Source organism: Polypterus senegalus, chromosome 11 (assembly GCF_016835505.1).
Source record: "Polypterus senegalus isolate Bchr_013 chromosome 11, ASM1683550v1, whole genome shotgun sequence".
Taxonomy (NCBI): Eukaryota; Metazoa; Chordata; class Cladistia; order Polypteriformes; family Polypteridae; genus Polypterus; species Polypterus senegalus.
This window is the reverse complement of record NC_053164.1, coordinates 49,749,727-49,768,031: the sequence shown is the minus strand read 5'-3', so window position 1 is coordinate 49,768,031 and position 18,305 is coordinate 49,749,727.

Here is an 18,305-nt window from a genome sequence, read left to right as displayed (position 1 = left end):
TGCACAACAAAGGAGTCAAAGGATTCAGGTTAAGTTGTTTTGGTTGTTTAGAAAGTTAAGTGCTGTGTTAGGGATTTCTTTGCAACTTTTCCTTTCTGTTTGCTTGGTGTTTATTGTTGGTTGCTTTTTGTGTACGTTTTGCACGTAGCTTGGTTGTGTTTGACCACGTGCTTGTATTGTGTTTCCTTATACTTTTTACTTCAGGATTGTGGTGTGTCCAACGTCTTTAGGAGCTACAGTAGTCACTGATTAAGTCAGAACTCACCTCTCCATATAGGTTCAGATAATTCAAGTAAGCCATGCAAAGCTCTCCTACAAGATATCCATAGTAGCTTCTCTTTTCAGTTAGTGCTACAGTCTGCAAGGACTATACCTTATGCATCGTTCAAATTTTGCCTCACTTGTTCTTATTAATTGTCACTGTACTATTATTTCATAATATTTGTTGTACTAACCAGTTTTTTATAATGTTGCTGTATTATATTTGTATTGCTTTGTGAATGCCCTTGTGAAGATTATACAGTGAGTGATACTTCATAAAATAACAGTTAACAAATCTTCAGGATATAAACAAAAGACTGAAGGCTCAGTTACCATCATGAAGTAAATCTATAAAGTTCACCAAATCACATAACTTGTCAGTTGTTCAGTTGTGGAAATACAGAAACAATTACACTAAACTACTACATTTAAATTATTTCTACCATGGGTTAGTTAGACAATCAGAACTGTCAGAAAACCAAGACCGAAAATGCAGAGAACCACACTTAAAGTCTTTTAGAATTATTCAAATACAGATACCAAAATGGCACATAAGATGGCCTTATATATGGTTGCATTGATTATGTCACAGAAGTGAGATTGCCATGGCAACAGTCAACACAAAACTCACCATATTTAAAATGACATCAAGAAAAGATGTTAAAATAGTTCCACTTTGTCAGGAATTAAGATAAATAACTAGCAGTGTAAAAAAATAACGATACACCTGAGTATTGCAATATTATGTTTTTTGACATACAAACATAGTATCGATTTTTAATGACTTGTTTACATTCAACGATTCATGCACACAGTTCATTTTGCGTTGTGTTTAAACCCCCGATTGCAAGATAGCAGCTAACGTGACAACGTAAATTGAGACAGGAAATAGGGTAAGGGTTGATGTACGTAGGCTTTCAATACTCAGGTGAGCGGATCTGGCAGACAACGTGGATCGTGCAGTGACAAACCGAGCTGACTAGTAACACAACAACCGATGGCTGAATCCAGAGGAGTTAGACCGGCTCCCATGGTGTACAGAGTTGAAGTGTGGGCTCGTTTTAGCTTTCACAATAAAGAAGGCACTAAGGAGATTGACAAGAGCCATGCCATCTGCAAATTGTGCCATGCCAAAATCAAATACTCAGGGAGCACAATGAATCTGAGAGCACACTTAGCAATACACCATTCTGATGTACAGATAAAGGTGCAACAAACGGCAAGCGTGAAAAAAGTGGGTCCCTCTCAACTTACTAATGGAACAAGCTCAAACAATGAAGTTAGCACAGACCTCAACTCGTGCAAACAAAATAACTTGCTCAACACTCTATACCATTTGCAAAGGCATGCGCCCTCTGAGTGTTATAGAGAGTGAAGGCTTCCAAAATATGGTGAATTCAATCGAGCCTCGTTACACCATACTCTCCCGATAACACATCACTGACATCGCTATGCCCAAGTTGTACAAGGAGGGAAAAATGAAGGTACTGGAATCTCTCAGCTCCACTGCAGGAGACATTGTTACCACAGAGAAGTGTTCTGAAACCTGGGCATGTTGACCAGCTTATCTTCCTCCACAAAAACCTTGACATTAAAAAATAAGCACTGACACACATACAAACTGTAATAACACGTGCAATCCAAGTTTAAGATCTAAAAATGTTCACTATCAATATATACATATTTTCTTACATTTGTTTAATATTTTCTTTAGGAATCCTGCAAGCAGTTTTAATTTTCACTGATATAGGTAGATGTAGTTCCTGTTTTTCAAATTGCAGAAAATATAGTGTTATGATGTTGGATGTTACAGGGACAATGCATTTTCTTTTATTAACCACTTCAGATTGAAAAATTTTAAAATGGCCTACATGCTGCAATAGAATGTGAACCTTTAAAGCAGATAATATATATACTGTCTGAATTTATATGTAACACTGATTTTTTTTAATTTTCTCAATTCATTTATCTAAGCAGGGGTGTCAAACTCCAGTCCTGGTGGGCCACAGTGCCTGCATGTTTTCATTCTAACCCTTTTCCTAATCAGTGACCAGTTTTCACTGCTAATCATCTTCTTTTCCCTTCATGTTTTTAAGGATTCAGGCCTCTGAATTGATTCCTTTCTTCATTAAATGGCAGTCAAACAGAAATGAGATGTGAAACGAGCCAAAAGATGACCAGCTGAACTGGGTTTTCAAACTCCAACCAATTTCACTCCAACCAATCTCTTAATGAGAAGCTCATTATTGCAGTTAATTAAACCCGTTATTTAATTCCACAGCTTGTTGCTGCTCTCATTCTGCTACAGCAGACATTTCCAAAACTGTTGATTTTTCTGTTTTTTCTAAGAACACCATCAAAATGTTTGGGTGACCTGAGAGATGAACCTTACAGAGACTTTCACCATTCTTTATTTTCTGATATTGCGTGAGGAGCACATGTGAGCTGGTCAGGTAGCAGCTTGTTTTGTGTCTCATTATTGTTTGGCTGCTAATTAAGGAAATAGAGACAACTAAAGGGCCTGAGTCAAGTGAATTAAAATAAAGGCAAAGGACGTTAATTAGCAGCAAAAACGGCTCACTAATGGTGAAGAATGTTAGAACGAAAACCTGCAGCTACTGCGGCCCTCCAGGACTGGAGTTCGACACCTGTGACCTAAAGAATCCTGCAAGCACTTTTATTTTTTACTGATATACTGTAAATAAATGTTAATTACTTTATTCAGATTCCAGTGTCATTTCTTATAAACTACTTGAAACATAGTGTGGCATACTGTGAACCTTTAAAGCAGGATAATTTTCCTAAAATTAGATTTTAAAAAATTGCACTACATCACCTTGCTTACAGTATTTCAATATATCGCAATATATTGAATTGTAACCTCTGTATTATGATATGTATCGTATTGCAAAATACTTGCCAATACACAGCCCTAGTGTCAACCTCAGAAAACCCAGAATAACTATCAAGAAGTCCGAGGAAATCCTCAGGAAAGTGAATAAAAATTAATTAAGAACACCAATCATTATTAACACCTTAATCTCTGTTTACTGTGCATGGTTGAATTTTCAAAACACTATGCATTCACAGATGCCCTGCTGAGCTGCTCTCTGTGCTGTTCTGTGACAGGTGGGTAGCAGCTAGGCCTGATCCAAGCATATCAGGCATATTGATTATGCATTTTCTTAAGTAAAAGCAAAATGACAAAATAATATTATCATGTAATATAAACATTCACCATAGATACAAGTGGGAAGAGCAAGAAAGAAAAAGAAATGCTTTTAATATTGATTCTAAATAAGTATCTTTACTATTTCTATCACCGTGAAGCCTAAATTATATTATATTCACAGAACAGTAAGGTTTTCAGTCACTTCTTAAACACACTGAGGGAGCCATCAGTTTGGATGAAGATGGGCAGCTCATTTACATGGCCTGAGTTGGTGAGAAGGCATGTAGGACTTCAGCAGTGCCTCCATATACACAGGTGCTTACTTTGTAGGCATGCATGAAGGATCTGAACTCAATGTGTGCTGCTACAGGGAGTCAGTGTAGCTACCTGAAGAGAGAAGTGGCATGTGCCTACCTTGCCTGGTTGAATACACGATAGGCTGCTGCATTCTAGACCATCTGCTTAAAAGTGGCTTAAAAGCACATGTGGGTCCTCCTGTTAGTAGGGAGCTGCAGTAATCCAGATGTAACAAACGATGTGGACCAGAGGTTGTGCTGCATACTCAGTCAGACAAAACATGATTTTGAGGATGTTTTACAGAGAGAATCTGAATGAATGAGAAACAACTGAAATGTAGTCAGAGAAAGATAGCTGCTCATCAATCACCACCCCAAGGTACTGACTTGGCAGGTGTTAGTGGCAATGAGCCAAGCTGTACAGAGATGGGGAGTTGAACAGACTGGCTGGCCAAAATAAGAAGTGCCATCTTTGCCAGGTTGAGCTGTCTATGATTTCTCTTCATCCAGGTTGAAATATCAGAAAGATGTGTATCATCAGAGTTGCACTGATATGATAAACCATGGAATTGGATAATGGGGCCCAGTGAGGTGATGTAGAGAGAGAAGAGCAGAAGACCCACCACTGATCCTTGGGGCACCTCTGTGCTTGCCTCATGCACCCCTGACATCTCTACTTGCCAGGATTCACAGTGAGATCTGCTCAAGATGTAGGACTCAGACCATCTAAGACTAGTCCTGGTGATGCCAAGGCCAGAGAGTCTAGAAAGAAGGATCTAATTGTTGACTGCATCAAAGGTAGATGAGAGAAGTAAAAGAATCAGGACTGATGACATGTTGTTTGTAACATTTGTACTGAGTATGTTTTTATTCCTATGATCCCACTATTATTAGTGCCATTTGCAGAAAGCAAACAAATCAATCTAAACAAATCTAAACAAATCCAAATCATATTATGTGATATCATCTGCTGTTAAATTCTGCTCTGTACTTGTTATATTTTTATTTTATACTGTATTGAGGATTTGTTCTGTTTTGTGTATCGTATTGTATTGTATTGGTCTCCTTCTTTTTGACACCCAATGCATGCCCAACCTACCTAGAAAGGGGTCTCTCTTTGAACTGCCTTTCCCAAGGTTTCTTCCATTTTTTCTCAAAAAGTTTTTTTTTTGGGAGTTTTTTCTTATCTTCTTAGAGAGTCAAGGTTGGGGACCTGTCAAGAGACAGGGCCTGTTGAAGCCCATTGTGGCACTTCATGTGTGATATTGGGCTATACAAAAATAAATTGTATTGTATTATAGTTTTGATATTCAGGTACAGATTTAATGTGCTTTAGTGTAAATCAGTGCCACCTTTCACCACTTTACAATGTTAATATGTACTAAAAGGTGTGGCAAAAAGTGGTACACTTTGTAGCAATGTTATTCCTCATGAGAGAAATAAAGGAAAACATTGTTAAGGTGAACTAAGCATTTCTATTTTTCTTACTAACACAAATATTTAAAGTAAAAAAAGGCAATACTGAATAGCACACTGTTAATTTAATAAATAAACAGTGCATACTTAATCAATTAAGGCAATTAAATAGTGACAGTTAATGAAGCATTTTTTTTTTTAACTTGAGAAGATAAAGTGTCTTGCTTGTTGCGGCTGGTGGTTTTCAGATGAAATGTAATTCTGAAATTAGAAGAGGCCTGATGACAAGATAATCAGGATTTTCTTTACATCCTTCAAAAAGAGCAGCACATAACCAATGAGAAAGCCGCATACAAAGCCTGTCCCACCAGCAGTGCTTACTCAAAATTGTCTTTATTAATGTCACTTTTTATGCTCTACTGTATAGTCCATCTTTCCTCATTGGTCATTAATATTCTATCCTCACAAATCAATATTTTACTTTTGTAAATACCATATAGTATTTAAATTATACTGGAGAACACTTTTTGCAAACATTTTGCTTCCTGAAAATTTTTTGCTGATTATGATAGGCAGCTTGAAGCTGATGAGAAAAATCATTTAAGATTGACTCTATAATGTAGACATTTGAGGTTGGGAGCATGTGTTGATAGCACATTGCCGCACCCACCACACGATGAACCACCTGGATTGGGACCCGAGTGCAGTGGGTGACACCTCAGCACCACACTGGAGCAGTGTGAGTTTTTTTTTACAGTGGATGGAGGACCAGCTTGCAGGGCTGGATGCAGGTAAACTTCATACGCAGGACAATGCAATTGCAGGTCAAGGACCTTGCTCAAGGGCCCAATGGAGTAGAGTCACTTCTAGTGTTTACGGGATTCAAATCGACAACCTTCCGATGACTGGCGCAGATCCTTAGCCTCAGAGCCACTATTCCAAGAGACATGAAGTTTGCCTTTATTGAATTTACTGAGGTTAATCACTTAATTGAATATTGTTTTTTTGGATCAGTATTCTGCTGCTGGATTGTTTGAATTTCCCCTTGGGATTACTAAAGTATCTATCTATCTATCTATCTATCTATCTATCTATCTATCTATCTATCTATCTATCTAATGGTGCTGATACATTGCATTCGTTCATTTGAGTTAAAAATGTTTTGCTGTTTGATTTTCTTTTTTTTTTTTTTTTTTTTTTATTAATTTTATTACAATCCATACATAGCAATCAAGTTTTTACAAAAAAAAGAATTATGTTAAGAACAGATCGATCCCCACCCCTAAGAGAGAGAGCAAGCCAAACGGCGTAAAATTTAAGGCTTGTAAACATACCTAAATTAATAAATTCTCTGTGCTTTATAAACTTATTTTAAAATATTACTGATTAGATCCTGCCATGTTTTGAAAAAAGTCTGTACGGATCCTCTAACTGAGTATTTGATTTTTTCCAATTTCAAATAATATAACACATCGGTTTCCCACTGACTTAAAAGAGGAGAGTTTGGGTTCTTCCAGTTTATCAGAACAAGTCTGCGTGCCAAACGTGTAGTGAATGCAATCACAATTTGTTTGTCCTTCTCCACTTTAAACCCCTCTGGAAGAACCCCAAACACAGCTGTTAATGGGTTAGGAGGGATTGTGAGTCCAAGGCTGTCTGAGAGGTAATTAAAAATTTTTGTCCAGAATAATGTTAATTTGGTGCAGGCCCAGAACATGTGACCCAGTGAGGCTGGGGCTTGGCTGCAACGTTCGCAGGTTGGATCATGCCCTGGAAACATTTTGGAGAGTTTTAGGCGAGACAGATGTGCTCGATATATAATTTTAAATTGTATAATTGTATGCTTTGCGCATATTGAGCTCAAGTGAATTCTCTGCATTGCTACTTTCCACTCCTTTTCTGATATATTAATTGAGAGATCTTTTTCCCAGTGTCCTCTTGGATCTTTGAAAGGAAGGGATTGTAAAATGATTTTATATATTGTAAAGATGGAGTCTAATTCCTTGAGACTAAGCAATATTTTTTCCAGCGTGGATGAGGGTGCAAGATGAGGAAAATCTGGAAGGTTCTGTTTAACAAAGTTCCTGATTTGAAGATAGTGAAAGAAATGTATAGCTGGAATGTTAAATTTGGAATGTAATTGTTCATAGGATGCTAAGACGTTGTCTATATAAAGATCTCTAAGCAAGTTAATTCCAAATTTCTTCCAGATATTAAAAACTGCATATGTTTGTGAAGGTTGAAAGAGGTGGTTCTCTTGCAGGGGTGCCACAGATAGAAGCTTCTCCATCTTAAAATGCTTTCTACATTGGTTCCAGATTCTAAGTGAGTGGAGCACAATTGGGCTGTTTGATTTTCATCTATACTCTGCATCTGATGCTTCTCCCTTCGGTGTCCAACAATAGTCAGCTAGCATCGATGGATTCCACTTGCCCTCATCATTGTAATGTCTTGGTGAAACCTTTCATCATGTTCGTCACTGATTGCACAAAGATTAGGCAGGAAGATGTTCAAGTGTGAATGCAGCAAATGACATTTTGCACTTCATGATTTTGTATGATTGAAGTATGCTGTCAATAGATAGTTTGGTGCTCTGCAGCTTCCAAGAAATTTCCCAACAGTATCTTTGAATGACTTACTAAGACTTCCTCAGACCCCACTAACAGATCTTTATTGTCATCGAAGATGTGTCTGATTTGTTGGCCAATCTTGGCATTATTTACTTGTGGAAAAATTTATCTTAAATATTGAAATCCTTCACTTTCCTTGTTCATCACTTTCATGATGTTTTCCATGATGATGTATGAATAAGTCTAAATTGTATATGAAAAGGTGGCATACATATATTTGTTGAGTTCACAGTTGGCTTGTATGCCACACTTTTCTTCCTTGGAACCAATGGAACTGCCAGTAATGAGACTCTTTAGCATGACTGTCCCATTCACAGTACCTGGTATATCTGAGCTGCATTCTTAGTAGCAGTACCAATGATCTTAGCTCACCAGAGATGCTCCAACTGTAGACGTTTTATTGTATACTAGCCATGATACCTGTCAAAGACAGGCAATAGAATAACTTGTAAAAACTCTCACACTCACACTGACTCTTTCTTCATGTCACCAAAGCCAAACTGACTAATCAAATTGCTCTGAGGGACTGGACACACGGACCTTAGTGGTTTATTACATAATTGATGCATATTTATAATATCAGAAGTGAACAGAAATAGAGTTGATTGCAATAGAACAGTACGTGGTAGAAAAACTTAAAGTTGATTTTTGTGATCAGCAGTTGAAAATCCATAAGATACACCCAGAAGTTTGAGAAAGCAAAATCTTAATTGTCCAATGTAATTAAGACTATATTTGGTGGCCTGATGCCACTTTAATGAAAAGAATCAAAGATGGGAAGGCAATTTTTTGCAGGTAAGCTAAGCTCAAGAAAGTATTTTTTTACTTTCTTCCTCTGAGATGTTTTTGTCATTTGTTTAAAGTCAATAACATATTTCCAGTGATGAAACACTTGTAAAGTGTAACATGATCTGAAATAATCCACATCATATATACAAGATGAGGTGGGGCATCTTACATCAGAGACCCTCTGTATATCAATTGGTGAGTCAAGCAGTAGTATCACTAAGCATGCATCATGGTTCAAGCATTAATGCTTCTCTGTTCTTTGCAAGATGTTGACACCAAATCTTATCTTACTGTAGGGGCAAAATAAAGTAACAATAAAAGGTTCTATTTGTCCTGTCATAGATAAATGCTTCTCTACGCACATGCATGCATTCATTTCTTTTTTTTTTGCCAGTCAACAGGTTGTAAGACAAATGGAAATCCTGCCCGAAGACTAATGAGGACTTCAATAGCCATTAAAAATACAGGATGGCTTGAAAGAAAAACAAAATGCTTTTGGTGTGAACTGCAATAGTCATTTCTGCACGCTTAAATTATTGCAGTGGAGTCTGTCTGATGACACAGTCCCCTATTAATTCCATGCATGAACTCCTAGTTTGCTGCAGATTGTTATATTATTTTAGACTCTCCATGGGTTTTGCCAATCTGGACTATATGATGTGTGGTGCAAAATAGTGTAAAATCATATGAATGCAATCTATGTTTCAGTCCCTTAAATAATATTAAGCAACAGGTTAGGCACCTTAGACACTTTCAATACATAATAAGTTAGAAACACTTGGTTTTTATGGCTTCCTTAGCTAATCAAGACATTTCGAAATTGCATTGGTGCCCACACACCCCTTATACAACCCCCCCATCAGCATGGTGCTCTGTGGATTTGTGGATTACCCTCTGGCAGCAGCTATGTAACTCCTTAGGAAGTGATCTGATCACTACAGACTAGAACATCTGAGAGCACTAACATTTATGATAAAGAATGAAAATGAAAAGGGCTTGCTGAAGGGGATCTTTATGTAATTTCCACCTTGACTCAATAAATTCCTGCCAAATAATGTTTGCTCTTTGTATAGCTGAAGATGAATCTCTGGAAACAAATCTATTTACACCTTTGAGTCCTACTAGTTTCATTAAGTGTCTTGGCTGGGATAACATATATATACTGTATTACATAGTTTACTGTCAAATAATGCAGAGAGTATGCAATACATGTTTCGCCTGTATTTGGGCTCATCAGGCATACACAATCCACCCCTCACGGGGATCGAACCTCAGACGTCAGAAACGAAGCCCCTTTATGCTGCGACACAGTGTGCGGTTCGTTTACTTGACAGGCTGGAGATCGGAGTAATTACATTCATAGCATTCGAAGTCTGAGTCCCGATCTGATTGTATGGATGGTTACCTACCAGGTAGCGCATGTGGTTGGTCTGGCAGTCGGCAAACATCCACCACACCCTCTGGGCGTAGCCCTACCCTCTGGGTAGCCCTCTCCTTTACGCTGCGCCACAGAGATCGGGACTCAAACAACGAATGCTATGAATGTAATTACTCCGATCGCCAGTCTGTCAAATAAACGAACCACACGCCGTGGCGCAGAGTAAAGGGGCTTCGATGCTGACGTCTTAGGTTCGATCCCCGCGAGGGGTGGAGTGTGTACGCCTGATGGGCCCAAATAAGGGCGAAACACGTGTTGCATAATCTTTGCATTATTTGATAGTTTCTGCTTCTCACAACTGAGAGGGTGTGGTGGATGTTTGCCAACTGGTAGGTAACCACCCATACAATCAGATCGGGACTCAGACTACGAATGCTATTAATATATATGTGTGTGTGCTTTTTGTCTGAATTGAATGCAATGTTTAATAAAATAAGAATCTCAAGTAACTACTGAAACATTAATCTCTAAAATCCAAAATGAAAAGAAACATTTTGAAGAGCTTATTACATATTCTTTTTGTGAATAAATAAAATAAATTGTGCTTACTGTGGGGATAAGGCAACATTCAAGTTGACTTAAGTGGTAAATTATAGTGTAAAAGAAGTGGTGGGAATTTCAAGCTAAAAAAAGTACAAGGAGTTTAAATTTCAATGGGTGTCATATTATGGGAGAAAGCTCTCACGAAAGTCAAAATTAGTGATCCTAATAACTATGCAACATAATAATGATGCAATTCAGATTCCTGCTACATGAATATAACATGCCTATCAAAGCTTGCGTACAAGTTGTTCATGCTTCACTTACTCTATGACTGAATTTGGTTTAGTACCAGAAAACACAGTGAAGTAAACAAAATGTTTTAATTCAGGCAATTGACAGGAGACCACCTAGTCTATCCAATTTTTAGACAGCGAATACCACTTTAATTTATTTACATTGAATGCAGTTCAAAGTGTATTACCAAAACAACACTACAAACTACTTTAAAAATACAGTAAGTACAATAAAGATACTTCTAAAATATTCTTCTGAACTAATACCACTACTACTACTAATAATAATAATAATAGTGATGATGATGATATTTAAAAATTAGCATCCATAATTGAATACAGTATGTACAGTAAGTTCTGCACATTCCGGTGGTTTTGCTGGTCCTCGCCTAGCTCTGCAGTTTATTAGAGACAATGCTAGAGGGCTCGTCCGTCAGTCCAATCTCAATCACTGCCTTGCACTGCTAATGCTGAGGTGGGCTGTTAGGCTCTCAAGACCCACTTGTTGGGTGAAAATAAAGGATACTTTCAAAAAGCTTAGTTTTCTATTATGTAAAGGTCATTAATGGAATTCAATAAGAAAAGGGTTTTTGGAAGTGCCATATTTTATGTATGTTATGTATGTTACGCTGCTGCCTCACAGTTAGGAGTCCCCGGTTCACTTCCCAGGTCCTCTCTGCATGGGGTTTGCATGTTCTCTCCGTGTCTGTGTGGGTTTCCTCCCAAAAACATGCAGGTTAGGTGCATTAGCGATTCTAAATTGTCTCTAGTGTGTGTGCGTGCCCTGCCTTGAGCCCTGGGATTGGCTCCAGCAGACCCCCTTGACCCTTTAGTTAGGATATAGTGGGTTGGATAATGGATGGATATTTCAGGCCTGCCTGGTGCTCAAATTCCTTTTTTTTCTTTTTTGACCATTTTTGATTCTTTTGATTATATTAATAGTGTTACTTGTGTTAATTATTTGCATTATTCTGTGTTTCTTAATAGGTTTGTGTACTGCTTAATTTCTGTGCATCTGTGCTTGATTAGTTATGCCCCTTGTAATTTGTATATTTAGTTATCTGAATGAAGAAATATTTTCAAATTATATTCACAAAATTTTCTTCTGGGCTTGCTATGTTGAAAAATTTATTTTTAAGAACTTTTTTTGGAATCTACATACTTACTCCCTTTGTAATGTAAAGTTCTTTAATTATGTAAACTTTCAAAACTGAGGAAATCAAGAATATGTTTCTGACCCTTTTAAAGTTCTATTTTGTCCCATTCACTTTTTCTAACCTTTACAGTTACAAAGTTAGTTGCGATAAAGTGCCACATCCAGAGCTGAAAAAATGTCAATTTATTTTCATTAGCCATTTTTAAGAAAGCTTTTTCTTTGGATCACCTTTTAAAGTAAATCTCTGGCCACTGTAGCTAGCCAGTCAAGTCAAGTCAAGTCAAAATATCCAAATGTTTATTCAGTTCAATAATATTTACTTGCTTGTCTCTTGAGAACAGTGTATAACAAAACAATACAAAAATGAAAGTTAAATGTAAACGTAGCACGCAATATACATAATGTTTATATAAAAGTTGAATTCTTATGATTAACTGTTCAGCAGACCTGTGACTTACAGATAAAAACTGCCTCTGAATCTGTCGTTACGAGTTCCAGTGGCCCTATGCATTAAGTTATCCCAATTTTCATTTCAAACTATCAAGTGAGGATCCACCACCTCTACTCATAATCACTCCCAGCAGACAGAAGAAGGTGTGCATTGCTCTTTAGCATTTTCCAGTTAAACCCAAATTGTACAAGCACTTGTTAGTTAAACCTTTAGAAGTTATTTCATGCCACAAAAAGCCATATTAGCGGTCATATGAGTGCTTTTATTTCACTTCTCTTACCCTTTTGTCGATCGGCTGCTAAATCATTTTTGTTCTGCAGTCACCTGAAATGCACATGGTACTTCAGATATAGCCTGGGTATGATATTATAGAATCTTCATTTTAATATTTCATAAATTATATATTACGCATGTGGGGTACAGCCCGGACACAGACAGGCAAACATGTTGGTTCACCACACACGTTTTATTTTCACCCGTGGCGGCCACCCTCTACCCGTGGCCGCCAACACAACCAGGGCGGTCGCCCCCTCGTGGTCTGGAGGAGGCACAAGCGCTCCTCCGGTCCTCCTGGGTGTCCCGGCTGGGTACCACCTCCAGCCGCGTGCCACACACAGTATTTACTATATAATTTGACTATTTATTCAGTTTTTCTGTTGCTTCTGCTCAGTTCTTGAGTAATGGGAATGTTGCATCAGTGTAAACCACTTTATTCTTTACAGAGTTTGCTATATTTGCCATATTGTATTTATAATTAATGTTCCATTTTTCTGCATGCAACAGTAAGCATTTTCCTACATTAAAATGATATTCTTGTTACTTGCCCAGGTCTGAAGATTGTCGAATTCATTTTGAATTGCTTTTGCTGCCAATTTCGTTTATTCTACATATTTGACCACCCTACTCACTATAACAGAATCAAATAATTAAAACGTGCTGCTCCACCCCCTTGTTACCAACCACTCTAGGGCTGATGTTCTACCTGCCAGGGAATGGTTTCTGCTAGGGTGAGACCAGAATGTGTTTTGACGTCAGGAACAACTCATACCCTAACAATCTCTTAGTAGTTCTTAGTGATATGAGACCCTGATGTTCAAATGCTCTTAAACAGCCAGATAGCACTGTGCTCCATATTTGCTTTTGCTCTGTAGAAGTTCTCTACTCTGGCCAGATATCAAAAGACTACAAATTATCTTGATGTAATACATAACATAACAGAGTGTAGAACTATATTTGTCATTGGTCTGAGGTATGAACCTATGACTGAAGGCCATATTTTTGGTTGTTTCACATGCAAAGCAGAGCAGCCTGTCACAACATCTCTCTGATAAGTCTGATCAGCTGTTTCAGGTATAGTCATTGAACACTGATTCACACAGTGTGGAACTAACTCGCAGGGAACTATGGGCATTGCAATCCTAGCTGCATTAGCATAATTACACTTAGATATGGGTGATGTCTAAGTAGCAAGGCACCAGGCATCACTGATTTATTATGTGAGTTTAAACCTGTATTGTGTTACTCCCTAAGTATGTGACTATCCAGTTGGAATTTGTATTATATATGGCAAAGTCAAATGTTACATAGTAATCACAAGTGACAGTCCAAAATGAGCATACTTAATCATTCAATAAACGATTACTGAAACTATGGATTAATGACTCACCTCCATTTTGGCTTCACTAGCCTGCTATAATTCATGTTAGGGTAACAGACTTCTTGTCATTTCATTTTTTGAAATTGTGTTTTCATATCATCACTCCCATCCATGCATCTATCCATCCATCCATCCATCCATTTTCATAAATTGCTCATCCAGGGCATGGCTGCAGGGCAGCATCCACTCACATAATTTTGAAGGTGGCAGTCAATTTCAAGGCATGTGATGGACAGTGGGAGGAAACCAAAGTCCCCAAGAGAAATCCACATAAAAATGGGAAACATAGAGTACACACCCCAATGACAAATCCAGCAAAACCCTGTAACTGCAACATTTAAACAACATCACTGTACCACTCCAAATTTAGGCCAAATTCGTAATATTAAAATTTGAAATATTCATGTCTCAACCACCTTTGTATTTTCTAAGCATTCTTAAAATGTTTTAAACTGCTTGGAATATGATGAAACGACACACAAATTTTAATCATGTCAGATTACACTGCAGGTCTGGAATAAAGTGTTACTGCGCTTATGGTGATTTCAATTTTGGTTCAGTTGTAAATATGTGAAACACAAACAGAAAATATGCCAAAATGAAATTATCAAGGAAATCTGCAACCTATTACATGGTTATTGAGTTGAAGGAGAGCGCTGATGGCCTTTAAAATCACATGAATGAGATACTGGGACAATCTAGAAATTAGCTAGCCAAACAGGTCAGGTTGGGGATCATGCACTGGTACAGCATATTGCCATACCCACAACATTACAAAACAGCTCAGGATCCTGATTGGCAACCCTTGAGGCAGACACGCAGTCCAGACCCACCGCAGTGAAATGACCATCCATCTGCAGCAGCCAGGTGTTCCATGGATGTCTCCTTGGCCTGGTCCAGCCACTCAGGTCCTCAACAGTGAGGATCCTGTGTGCCGGATCACTCTCAGGGAATTGCACCACATGGCAGTTGTGCTGTAACTAACGCTCCCTCACAATGCCGGTGATGTGCCTCATTCGGAACTCTGTGAGAAACCGCTCATTACGCACAATGTCAAACCAGTGGTTCCCAAGGATTCTCTGGAAGAGGTACAATACAAAAGGAGTCCAGTCTTCATCTCAGGTCACTGGATAGTGTCCATGCCTCGCAACCATACAGCAAAACAGCAAGCATCAGGATTTGGATCTTCGTCCTTTTGCAAAGATATCGGGAGTACCAAACACCCCTTTCAGGTGACGTCATGACCCCCCATGCTCTCCCAATCCGTCTACTGACTTCATAGGAAGAGTCACCAGAGACATGAATGTCACTGCCAAGGTAAGTAAACCTCTCAACAAGGTCGACACTCTCTCCGCAGACAGACACACTGCTGATGGCTGTGCCAAAGTGGTCATTAAAGGCTTGGATCTTGGTTTTTATCTAGGATACTCACCAGCCCAGACATGCAGACTCCTTGCTCAGTCTTTCAAGAACCCCGATCAAAGCCTCCATTGACTCTATGGTCACAGCATAGTCGGTAAAGTCAAGATCTGTGAATCTTTCTTCACCGACAGATGCCAAATAAGCTTGGTGAATTAATAGTCTCATTTTGATAATAAAATTGTAAATGCTCAGCTTATATTAGTTATTATTTGTATGTTAGATGGAAAATAACATAAAGTTGTAGAGCTGAAGATGTTAGCTTTGAGTACCATGACACACTTCAGGACTGTCCTTGAGAGCAGCAATATCTGCTGGGTTTCATTATAGCTCAGGCTTGCAGTTATCTTGATTAATTGAATTACTTCCTCAGTTAAACATTTTAATATATATTTACATGATCATGTCTTCTGGTTCACCAGCCATAATCTGATAATTACAAGGAACTAATCAATCAAACAAGAAATTGCATGGTTTGGAAAGCATAAGACACTGCAGAACAGGAAAAGTGAATTTTACCTCAGAAAGCCACAGAGGCATTGAGAGAGCATATAGTCTGAATAGCCAATGGAGTCTTAATAAGACAGAATAAAAAAACCTGCAATGCAGGGGAGGAAAGAAGTGGAGTTTCTCTCATGGTCTTGTTTTTCCATTTTTACAAATTAAGAAAATGTATAAACCTCTGCGATGCTGCACTTTTTTTTAAATCACTTGTCACAGACACAGAAAGTTGATTAAAAGCCCTTGGAGACTGTTTGCTCAAGAGCCCGTTTTCTCAGGAAACTTTCCAAATTACCCAGTCATTTGGCTTCCACCTCCTCCTTATTTGTCCAAGGGAGATGATCTTTAACCTTTTTTTGGGGGTGGATAAGGCTCCCCTGCTTTCTCTTGTTTCCTTTTCCATTGATGATACAGTAGAAAGAATTTGTTTCAGCCTGTCTGTTGCTCAAATTCATCCTCTCACAGTTAACAGCACAGGCATCAAGCCTGCAGTTTGCCTCACATTCTGTACTAGAGATGGATAGCTGGATTTCTATAATGCTGTACTGAGGTGTCTGTGACTTGGTAAGGTTAGGATTTAAAGGAGCTGACTCATACTTCCAGAAAACTGCATTTGATTCTCGGCTCAGTAAATTTAAGTTTGCGATTTGCACATTCTGTCCATGAGAGCATAGATTTTATGCATCTCAAAGGTGTGCAAGTTTCAGTAACTGATGAGTCTAATTTAAATGAGTGTGAGAATGTGTGGGTATGTGCCTTAGAATGGTCTAATGTAGGCTGGCATCCTGATAACAGCTTAAGCAGGCCAGCACAAAGTGCCTGCATTTCCATCAGCAATCATTTGTGCATCCCTAATGGGTTTGAACCATGGCTAGTTTTCACTTTGTTTCTTTTGTCCGCTGTGAGGTCCACTTTTCACTGCTTGTTTGTCTGACATCCTAAAAACATCCAGCTTGAGCTGCTCCAACATTAATGAGCATGTGTGAGAGTGACTTGTGAAAGACGTATGGAGTGACAGCACACTCTGCAATGATAGATGGTTGTGCCATATTTCTTTATATACATTTTCTTCTCTTAAGCTTGGAGAAGTTCTTTTTGAATTGCTGTGGTCGCTTAGATTTGATTTGAGAGCTTCTTTGTCTACATGATGTAGTTTCATTAGTATACTGACACAAACAATTTGTGAGACAGCCTTTTAGTGAGGAGAACTTGAAAAAGGGAAATAGTCAAAAACACGCAAAGATTGTAATTGCTAAACCCAACAAAAATCCCAAAAATCTTACTCAAAAAATCGTACTGCAAAAAATGAAATCTAAGCCAAGTGAAAAGTACTTAAATCATTGCATTAAATCTAGTTTTTCTTATTGTAAGAACGATTTACTTATCCAAAAATTTGCATTTATGATTATTTAGTTTATTTTAAGAAATCTTATAAATTGTGCCTACCCCTGTGGCATATATTTTGCTAAATACAACCAAAACAACTCCCATTTAAGGTTTTTGTCTAGCTTTTGTATATGAATTTTTTGCAATGCACTGACCAAAATCTTTTCATTTTGAAAAAGTAGATCGAAATTGAACAATTGTGTTTTATAGGCTTTTTCATCAAACTTGGATAATTAGGGGAAGTAAGTGGCTTAACAATTATAAGGTTGTGTCCCATGACATCACAAATTTTGTATTTCAGCTGGCCTTGCTAGTAACAGTAAGATTGCCGGATAAAATGGCAAAGCCCTTGAAAATCAATATGGAGTCATGGTAAGAAATTAAAATAACTTAACACTATTAAATACATTTTATTTACAAAAATTAACCAGATATTTTAAATACTTTAAAAAGCACCAGGTGGGAAGAATAATAACTGCAAAAGATGTAAATAGAGGCTGAGAAATTTTAAAAAATAAAATGAATTATAACAAACTAGCCAAATTTGGGACTTTCCTGAGCCGCCACATTGGTATATTTAATCTGAATGCATATGATTCATGTTCATCATACACTGAACTCATGACCTGACTGCACTAGGTCTTGTGTACAGTTCTTGTGGACTTTTCATGTTCTGCTTTTTTATCCATCCCGCTATATCCTAACTACAGGGTCACGAGGGTCTGCTGGAGCCAATCCCAGCCAACACAGGGCGCAAGGCAGGACACAGAAAGGGCCACCGCAGGGCACACACACACACCAAGCACAATTTAGAATTGTCAATGCACCTAACCTGCATGTCTGGACTGTTGGAGGAAACCGGAGTACCTGGAGGAAACCCACGCAGACACAGGGAGAACATGCAAACTCCACACAGGGGGGACACGGGAAGCGAACCCAGGTCTCCTAACTGCGAGG